An 11,188-nucleotide genomic window follows, 5' to 3' on the forward strand; every position below is an offset into this window, starting at 1 on the left:
TGTTTTTAAATTTTCTTTTTAAATTAATTGTTTCAAATATTAAATCATTATAAATTTTCTTATGAATCTAAAGGAAGTTTTTTTCATCATTTCACACCTTTTAAAAATTCTTAAAAATATTATTTTTTAAGAGAATATTTTCATTAAAAAAAAAATTAAACTCAACCAAAAAGACAGATTTCCAACAAAATAGTTGATTTCTCAGCCAAAAAAAAAATCAATTTTCAAATCAAAAAGGCGTATTTTCAAAGAAGAATAATAATTTTCAACTAAAATTTAGAATAATTATAAAAAATCACTTTCAGTTTTCCCAGTAATATCAATAAAAACAATTTCAAAAAAACCTTTCAAAATTGTAAGTATTTTTGAAATTTTTTGAAAACTTTGAAATGTTTTTTCAAGTGAATCGAATTTTTCTGAAAATTTGTAATATCTTTCAAAATTTTTTTAAAATTGCCTTGAAATCTTCCAGATTTTTTCCGACGTTTTAAAAATCTTTTGAAATCTTCTAAATGTTTCCCAGGAATCCTAAGAAAATTTCCAAATTCTTAAGAAGCTCCTTTTTTTGGAAACACGTTTTGTTAAAAAAAAAATAATCTTGCTAATTTGTAACAAAAATTTTCATGTTCCACATTTTTTTGAAAATTTTGAAAATCGTTTGAAATATTTTGAAATTGTTTTTAAATTTTCTTTTTAAATTAATTGTTTTAAATATTAAATCATTATAAATTTTCTAATGAATCTAAAGGAAGTTTTTTTCATTATTTCACACCTTTTAAAAGTTCTTAAAAAGCTTATTTAAAAAAAAAATATTTTCATTAAAAAAAAAAAATTTAACTCAACCAAAAAGGCGAATTTTCAAAGAAGAATAATAATTTTTAACTAAAATTTTGAATCTTCCAACAAAAAATTATTTTTGACCGATTTTTCAGCGAATAAAAAAAAATTTATCGAAAATTTTGAATTTGAAATCAAATAATTCAGTTTTAAAGCAAAAAGATGAATTTTAGACTGAAAAGATTAATTTTTTTGCCAGAATACGAATTTTTAGCAGAAGACATTAATTTTAAACAAAAAAATTAATTTACAATCAATTAGTTGAATTTTCAATAAAATGGTGAAATACACATTTAACAAAATATATTTTTAACTACAAGTACTGTATTTTCCACGAAAAATGTAAGTGTTGTTATTTAAAAAATATATATATTTTTTAGTTTAAAATTTAAAAAATTTGGGTTTAGCTAACAAAAATGAATTTTCAACATAATACTTCAATTCTCCACTAAAAAATATTAATTTTTAACTAAAAAGTTGCATTTTTAACCAAAAAATTGATTTGCTACAGAAAAAAACGGACTTTTGAGAAAATACATACATTTTTTAAATTTCAAAAATAATTTTTTGACAAAAAAATCTGTATTTTCAATGAAAAATGTAATAATGTTGAACCAAAAAAAGGAGGTTATAAAAAAATACTTAAATTTCTAACAAAAGATAGTGCATTTTCAACCAAAAAGGTAATTTTTCAAACGAGAAGTTAAATTTTCTACCGAAAAGTCGAATTTTGAGCGAAAAAATTAATTTTTGACCAAAGAAATGAATTTTTATAGAAAATAAATGATTTTACAAACAAGAAAAATAATTTTCTTAAAAAAAGTAAATTTCCAAACACATAGTTGAATTTTCAACTAAAAATATCAATGTTTGAACTAAATATATTTTTTAAACAAAATAGCTAAATTTTGAACTAAAGAAATTTTTAGCTGAAAAAGAAAAACATGTCACCAAAATGTAATTTTTGGGGAAAATAATTTCTGATACTAAATCAAAATTTCTAATAGATATTTAACTATTTTTTATGTTTGTTTTTTTATTTATTTTAAGGTTATATAAATATTATTTTCCTACGTTATTTGAGAAAATCTAAAAAGATTTTTGAAGATTTTCAAATTCGTAAAATTACCTTAATATCTTCCATATTATTTTTGACAATTTTGGAAAGCTTTTGAAATATTTTACAATGTGTTTCAATATTTTCTTTCAATTAATTATTTTTTCAAAATAAAAAATTACTTTCGATTTTCCCAGGAATGTCAATAAAAATAATTTGAAAAAAAAACTTTTCAAAATTGTAATTTTTAAACATTTTTTTCAAAACCTCGAAATGTTTTTTCGAGTGAATCGAATTTGTCTTCAAATTTTAAATATTTTTCAATTTTTTTTTAAATTGCTTTAAAATCTTCCAGATTTTTTTCCGACGTTTTAAAAATCTTTTGAAATCTTCTAAAAGTTTCACAAGAATCTTAAGAAAATTTCCATATTCTTAAAAAGCTCCTTTTTTTGGAAAAACCACGTTTCGTTGAAAAAAAATAATCCTGCTAATTTATAACAAAAAATTTCATGTTCTACATTTTTTTGTTGAAAATTTTGAAAATCGTTTGAAATATTTTGAAATTTTTAAAAACTTTTCTCTTTAAATTAATGGTTTCAAATATAAAATCATTATAAATTTTCTTATGAATCTAACGGAAGTGTTTTCATTGTTTCACACCTTTTCAAAATTCTTAAAAACTTACTTTTTATAAAATATTTTAATTTAAAAATAAAAAAAAACTTAGCTGAACCAAAAAGGCAGATTTTCAAGAAAATAGTTGATTTCTCAACCAAAAATAAATCAATTTTCAAACCAAAAAGCCGAATTTTCGAAGAAGAAGAATAATTTCAACTAAAATTTAAAAAAAATTAAAAATCCTTTTCAGTTCTCCCAGGAATATCAACAAAAACAATTTCAAAAAAAATCCTTTCAAAATTGTAAGTATTTTTGAAGTTTTTTCAAAACTTCGAAATGTTTTTTCAAGTGAATCGAATTTTTCTTAAAATTTTAAATATTTTTCAAAAATTTTTTTAAATTGCCTTGAAATTTTCAAGATTTTTTTCCGACGTTTTAAAAATCTTTTAAAATCTTCTTAAAGTTTCCCAGGAATCCTAAGAAAATTTCCAAATTCTTAAAAAGCTCCTTTTTTTTGTAAAAAAAACACGTTTTGTTAAACAAAATTTTAATCCTGCTAATTTATAACAAAACATTTAATGTTCCAGATTTTTTTGAAGATTTTGGAAATCGTTTGAAATATTTTGAAATTGTTTTAAAATTCTCTTTTTAAATTAATGCTTTCAAATAATAAATCATAATAAATTTTTTTAGGAATCTAAAGGAAATGTTTTCATTGTTTCATTTATCCAAAATTTTGAATTTGCAACCAAATAATTCAGTCTTAAACCAAAAAGATGAATTTTTGACTAAAAAGAAAATTAAAAACATTTGGGTTTAGCTAACAAAAATGAATTTTCAACAAAAGACTTACATTTTTAACTAAAACATATTAATTTTCAACTACACAGTTGCATTTTTAACCAAAAAATTTATTTTCTACAAAAAAACCGAACTTTTAAGAAAATACATACATTTTTTCAATTTAAAAAATAATGTTTTGACAAAACAACTCTGAATTTTTATTTAAAAATCTAATAGTTGATTTTTCAAACGAGAAGTTAAATTTTCTACCAAAAAGTCGAATTTTGAAGGAAAAAATTAATTTTTAACAAAGTCGTTAAATTTTTAACCAAATAAATTAATTTGTGTGGAAAATAAATGAATTTACAAACAAAAAGAATAATTTTCTTTAAAAAAAAGTCAATTTTCAAACATATAGTTAAATTTCTAACTAAAAATATCAATTTTTGAACCAATTACATTTTTTAAACAAACTAGTTAAATTTTTAATCAAAGAAATTGTTAGGCGAAAGAAAAAACATTTCACCAAAATATAATTTGTGGGGAAAATAATTTATGAAACTAAATCAAAATTTCAGATAGATATTTAACTATTTTTTAAGTTTTTTTTTTAAAATTTTTTTTAAGGTTATATAAATATAAATTTCCTAGGTTATTTGAGAAAATCTAAAAAGATTTTTTAAGATTTCTGGAAATTTTTTGAAATATTTTACAATGTGTCACAATATTTTCTTTCAATTAATTATTTTTTCAAAATAAAACATCACTTTCGATTTTCCCAGAAATGTCAATAAAGACAATTTAAAAAAAAAACCTTTCAAAATTGTAATTTAAAAAATTTTTTTTTCAAAATTTCGAAAGTTTTTTTCGAGTGAATCGAATTTTTCTTAAAATTTTTAATATTTTTAACATTAAAAACAAGTGCCTTAAGATCCTCAAGATTTTTTTCGACGATTTGAAAAATCTGTTGAAATTTTTTAAAAAATCCTTAGAATCCTATGAAAATTTTGTTATTCTCTTTAAATCTGTCCAAATTCGTAAGAAGCCTATTTTTTGAAAATAGAAAAAAAAACATTTTGTTTAAATTTTGTTGTTGAATCCTTCTAAATTATAAAATTTGTTTAAAAATCTTCCATATTGTTTTTAAATATTTTCGAATTGTTTTAAATATTTTGAATTTAAAAAAAATTTCTCTTGAAATTAATGTTTTTAATTGAAAAATACTTCTACATTTTCTTATGAGTTTAAAGGAAGTGTTTTCAGTGTCTTACAACTTTATGAAAATTTTAATTTTTTATAGTAATTAATAATTTTTTTTTTCGAATTTTAATTTTCAACTATAATTATGAATCTTCAAAACAAAAACAAAAATTTTGAACAAAGTGGTTCAATTTTCAAGCAATTAGTGCAATTTTCAACCACAACAGATTAATTTTTAATTAAAAATTCAAGATCAACTTTTTACCAAGATAGTCCAATTTTTAAATGAAAAAAGCGAAAGAAAAACGATTTTTCAATGAATAAAGAAAGTGTCCAAAATTTCAGAATTTTCAAACAAATAATTAAATTTTCTACCAGAAAAGACGAATTTTCATCTAAAAACGATCAATTCTCAACCATAAATTATATAATTAAATTTCAAATTTAAAGAAAACATAATAATTTTCAACTAAAAGAAACGAATATTGAACAAAAAAGTGATTTTTTATCAAATCTTTAAATTTTCAATCAAAGAGATGAATAATCTTCGTGTAAAAAAAATTTCTTTTACAAAGTAGTTCATCCTTCAACGAAATTGTTAATTTATAAGCAAAAGAAATTAATTCTGTACCAAAAATGGACTTTTCCGTATAAAAAAAATGGCTCTCAACTAAAAAAGATTACTGTAAAAGATTTTTTTTGCTTGAAATTTTAAGTTTTTGTTCAAATTTCAGTTTTTCGTTCGAAATTCGTTTCTTTTAGTTGAAAATTTTTATTCCTAAGTTCAAATTTTACATCTATACATTTAGGTTGAAAATTTATTTATTTTTTAGTTGAAAATTCATCTATTTTATTGATAATTTATATATTTAATTAAAAATTCTTTTTCGGTTGAAAATTCAATTCAATTTTGTTAAAAATTCATACGCCCACTTGAAAATTCATCTTTTTGGCTTCAAAATAAATCTTTTTCTGTAATAATTGTACCTTTTTCGATTAAAAATATAACTGTCTTAATAAAAATTGAATTTTTGTTTGAAATTTAACGGATTTGTTGAAAATTCATATTTTCGGCTCGCAAATTCAACAATTTAATAAAAAAATTTATTTATGTTGTTGAAAATTCGTATTTTAGACAGAGAATTAATCTTTTTTGTTGAAAATTTATGTTTTTGGTAAAATACCAAATATTTAATTGAAACTTTATCTATTTTGTAAGAAATTTCATCTTTTTTGTTTAAAAATGCAACTTATTTGTCGTAAATTAATATGTATTGGTTGAGGATTCAAGAATTTTGTTTTAATTTTTTTTATGTTCGTTAAATTTGAATGTTTTTTTTATTTAAAATTTTTTTTTTTTTTTGGTTAAAACATTAAATATTCCTTGGTTGAAAGTTGAAATACTTTCCTAAAAGTTAATTTTTTTGTTTAAAGATTCATAATTTTAGTTGAAAATTCGTTGTTTTTTTTAAACTAATTTATTAAACTTAAATTTAACTATTTTTTTTATATTTCAAATGTTTTGTAGAAAGATCTTATTTGTGGCTCGAAAAATGAAAAATTTTAAGCATTTTGTTTGAAAAATAATTTTTATTTGTTGAATCCAGCTGTTTTTTATTTTAAACTAAAATTTTTTTTATATTAATCATTACATTTTTCATTGAAAATTCAGTTTTTTTGTTGTTAAGAATATCTTTTTTTTTTAATTAAATGAAAATTACACTAATTACTTGAAAGTTGAAGTTGAAAATTAATCTTCTTGTTTGAAAATTCGTCTTTTTTGGTTGAAAATTAATTTTTTTTTTAGTATTTTACTACTTTAATGGAAATTGATACTTTTTGTTTCAATTCAATTTTTTTTTGTAATAAAAATATTTTATTGGCTAAATAGAAAAGTATAGAAATAGTTTTAAAAATGTTCCCAAAAGAAAAGCCTTTTAAGAATTCGAAAAGTTCTAAGACAATAAAAACACTTCTAAGAAAATTAGAATATTTTTCTTTTAAATTTCAAAATATTTCAAACGATTTTGAAAGTCTTGAAAAAGAATTTAGAAGATTTTAAAGCAAATTTTATAATTGAGCAGAATTAAAAAGAAAAGTTTTTTTTCTATTTTCCAAAAAATAGATTTTTAAGCATTTTTAAAGATTTAAAGAAAATAACGAAATTTTCTTAGCATTGCTCGGAAAAATTTTCTAAATTTCAAAAGATTTTTAAAATCTTCGGAAAAAAATCTGGAAAATTTTAAACTAATTTATTTTAATATTGAGAAATATTTAAAATTCGATTCACTCGAAAAAATATTTCGAAGTTTTGAAAAAATTTCAAAAATAATTAAACTTTTGAAAGGTTTTTTTGAAATAGTTTTTTTTTTAATTCCTGGGAAAATCGAAAGTGATTTTTTATTTTTCAAAAATAATTAATTGAAAGAAAATAATAAGACACATTGTAAAATATTTCAAAAGATTTCCAACGTTGTCAAAAATAATCTGGAATGTTTAGGGTAATTTTAGGAATAATTCGAGCGGATCGAGTCAATTTATAATAATTGCAATTCAATTTCAACAATATTTTTTGCTGAAATACCATTTATGGATGACATTTTTCGATAAGAATATATTTCTTCTGATAGAAAATTTAAATATCTGGTTAAAAATGAATTTTTTTTCTTGAAATTTTGATTTTCTTTATCTGAAATCTTCAAAAATCTTTTTGACTTTATGAAAATTATATTTATAAAACCAAAAAAATCTGGAATAATCTAGAAGTTGTTTAAAATTTTTTCAAATTTAAAATTATTTTTGAAATTTTTTCAGAACTTCTAATTAACTTTTAAAATTAATTAAATTTGCCCTACAACTTTTAGAAAATTCTGCAAATTTGGATTTATAAATATTAATTGAACATTTATTATTTGTAGAAAAAATTAGAATAATTTCAAGAGATAATTGGAATATTTAAAAAGATTTAAAATTAATTTAGAACTTGAAATGGTATTAAAAATGACTTTTCATTTTGGATAATTATTTTAACAGATTATTTAAAAAGATTTTAAGAGATTTCCAAAATTGTAGGAAAAATTTTATTGCTTTTAAAATATGTTAAGAAGTTCTAAGAAATTTTTTACACACTTCGTTTAATTTACTTGACATCATTTCAAAGTTTACAATTAATTTTGAATCTTCTCAAAACTCCTGAATATTTCTTAAAATTGCTTAATTTTTTCTACAAATAATAAGTGTTTAATTATTATTTCTACATAAAAATTCAATTTCGCTTACAAATTAAACATTTTTTAAATAGAAGAATCAAAATTGTAACGTTAAAAGTTTTAAAAAAGAAAATTTTAAATCTTTAAAAATCTTTTTTGCTTTACTTAAATAACTTAGAAAAATTATATTTATATAACCTTAAGTTCAATAAATTAAAAAAATAGTTCAATGTCTTTTAGAAATTTTTAATTAGTATCAGAAATTATTTTTCCCAAAAATTTTAATTTTCTGAAATTTTTTTCTTTCTTGACTAAAAATTCATTTTTTTTTAAATTGAAGTATATGATTCAAAATTTTTCTTTTTGGTTTGCAAATTCATTTTTTTTTTTAGTAGAAAATGAATCTGCTTGGTATTCTTTTTCTAAAAATAAATTCAACTATTTTAACAATTAAATTTCAACAATATTTTGGTTAAAATATCATTTATTTAGTACATTTTTCGATGAGATTTTTGATAGAAGATTTAAGTATATGGTTAAAAATGAATTTTTTTCTGGAAATTTTATTTTGGTTTATCTGAAATCTTCAAAACTCTTTTTGAATTTATTAAAGAACTTTATAAAAAATTACTTTTATAAAACCAAAAAAATAAATAAAGATAATGCATAAATAGTTATTAGGAATTTTTATTTTACATTAAACTGCATCTTTTTGGTTAAAAATTTAACTATTTCGTTGAAAATTATTCTTTTCTCGTAGAAAATTCAATTATTTTGGTGACGATTCAAAATTTTGGATACATTTTTTATCCTTATTCGCTGGAAAATTGTTTTTGGGTAAAAAATTAGTTTTTAAGTCTATAATTGATATCTCTTGATATAAAAGTTGATCTTGAATTTTTTAGTTGAAAATTAGTCGGTTTTGGTTGAAATTCAAAATTCATAATTTTAGTTGAAAATTAATCTTCTTGTTTAAAATTCGCCTTGCAAACGAAAATATTTTATTAGCTAATTAGAAAACTATAGAAATAGTTTTAAATATTTTCCAAAATAAACTTATAATGATTTTTTAATCGAAAACATTAATTTCAAGTGACAGTTTTTTTTTTTTAATTTCAAAATATTTTAAAGGGTTTCGAAAATTTTCAAAAATAATCTTGAAGATTTGAAAACAATTTTTAAATTTTAGCAGGGATTTAAAAAAAATGTAAACAAATTCTGTTTTTTTTTTCTATTTTTCAAAAAATAAGCTTTTTAAGAATTTGGAAAGATTGAAAGAAAAAAACGAAATTTTCTTAGGATTCCTCGGAACATTTTTAAAGATTTTTAAAATCGTCGGAAAAAAATCTGGAAGATTTTAAGGCAATTTTTTTTTAAGGTTCAAAAATATTTTAATTTAAAGAAAAATTTCGATTTACTTGAAATAACGTTTCGAATTTTTGATAAAATTTCAAAAAGAATTAACATTTTGAAAGGATTTTATGAAATTGTTTTTGTTGAGATTTCTGGGAAAATTGAAAGTGATTTCTTGTTTCGAACAAATAATTCATTGAAAGAGAATATTGAAACACATTGTAAAATATTTCAAGATATTTCCAAAATTGTCAAAAATAATTTGTAATATTTTAGGGTAATTTTAGAAAATTAAACATCTTCAAAAATTATTTTTTAGATTTTCTCAAATAACTTAGGAAAATTATATTTATATAACCTGAAAACGAATACAAAATAAACTTAAAAAATAGTTAGACATCTATTAGAAATTTTTATTTAGTATCAGAAATAATTTTCCCACTAATTATAATTGATGATTTTTTTTCTTGGCTAAAAAATCTTTTCTCAAAAATTCAAGTGTTTGATTTAAAATACGTCTTTTTGGTAGAAATTTAAACTGCTTGGTAATCTTTTGGAAATTCTTGCATATTGTTGAAAATTTAACTATTCGGTTAAAAGTTCATATTTTGTTTGAAAAAAACCCGTGATTTTGATTGAAAATATTGATCTCGTAAGTCTAAAATATGATTATTTTCTTGAAAATTATTTTTTACACTTTTTATTAAACTTTCTTAATCGACGAATATTGAACCAAATGATCGAATTTTTAAACAAAAAAGATTAAACTCCAACCAGGAAGAGTTACATTTTCAAACGTAATCTTAAATTTTTTATTTGAAAAGATGAATATTTTACAAGCCAGTAGTTTAATTTTGAAGCAGGGAAGACGAATTTTCAACTAAAAATATGACTTTTCTAACAAATGCGGATTTTTACACCAAAAGGATTGATTTTCTATCCAAAAATACAAATGTTTAAAAAATGGGTTGAAATTTTTATATAAAAAAAGATTGCTTTCTGAGAAAATAGTTGAATTTAGATTAATTATAAAATAAAAATATTTTTTTTTCAAATAAAAATAATTAGCCTTCAATAAAAAAAGGATCAATTTTGAACCGAAGAAGAAAAACAGTTGAATTTTCAACCAAATAGTAGAATTTTCCATCTAAAAAGACGATTTTTTAACTGAAAGAGAATTTTTAATCCAAAAAGGATGAATTTTCGACAAAAAAAATATTACTTTTTAACAAAATAGTTGAAATCAGATTAATTCTGAAAAAAACAAATATAATACTTTTTTTTGTTTTTGATTTGTTTTGGTTTTGATCAAAAGAACTAATTTTCAATCAAAATAGATTTTTTTAACCAAGAGGTTAATTTTAAACAAAAAAGGTGACTTTTTAAGAACCTAGTTCAATTTTCAATTAAATAAATAAACTTTCAACCAATTTGTAGAATTTTAAACTGAACGTCAAAAATATAATATTAGACTTTTTGATACAAATTATTAGCGCTCAAATATAAACGCTGAATGTTCAAAAACAACAAAAATAGAATTTTCTACCAAAAGATAAATTTTCAACAACAACAAAAAATAAATTTTCTACAAAAGTATAAATTTTCGACGAAAAACAATGACTTTTAAAAAAAAATCGTTGAATTTTTACAAAAAGTTTATTTTTTAAGTAAAAGAGATAATTTTGTAAACAAAAATATAATAATAGGCTCTTCAAATAAAAAGAATTTATTTTCAATCAAAAAATATGAATTTTCAATAAAAAAAATGATTTCATTTTTCTGTTGCGTTACAAAATTAAATTAAAAATTCTTTTTATTGTAAAAAAGTTTTGTTAAAACTGCAAATTCAAATTTTTTGTTGCTATTTCATGTTTTCGTTTTTAAAATTAAATTGTTTTATAGAGAATTAGGCTTTTTGGCTTGAAAATTAAACAAATTGGTATAAAATTAAACTGTTTTGTAGGAAATTCGTTTTTGTTTCGATTGAGCATTCATTCTCCTAAAAATGTATCTACTCCATTTTTGGTTAAAAATTCAATTTTTTGGTAAAAAATTAAACATTTTGGTTAAAAAATTCGTATTTTTTTGGTACAAAATCAAATTTTTTGTAAAAATCAAGTCATGCGGAAAA

At 19.8% G+C, this 11,188-nt stretch overlaps 1 protein-coding gene across 2 annotated transcripts in view; it reads right to left on the bottom strand.

Moving 5' to 3' along the window:
* The window catches only part of LOC117175128 (transmembrane protein adipocyte-associated 1 homolog), a 53,713-nt gene that overhangs the window by 30,977 nt on the left and 11,548 nt on the right, over nt 1-11,188 (bottom strand). The window lies entirely within an intron of this gene.

Source organism: Belonocnema kinseyi, chromosome 6 (assembly GCF_010883055.1).
Source record: "Belonocnema kinseyi isolate 2016_QV_RU_SX_M_011 chromosome 6, B_treatae_v1, whole genome shotgun sequence".
NCBI classification, from domain to species: domain Eukaryota; kingdom Metazoa; phylum Arthropoda; class Insecta; order Hymenoptera; family Cynipidae; genus Belonocnema; species Belonocnema kinseyi.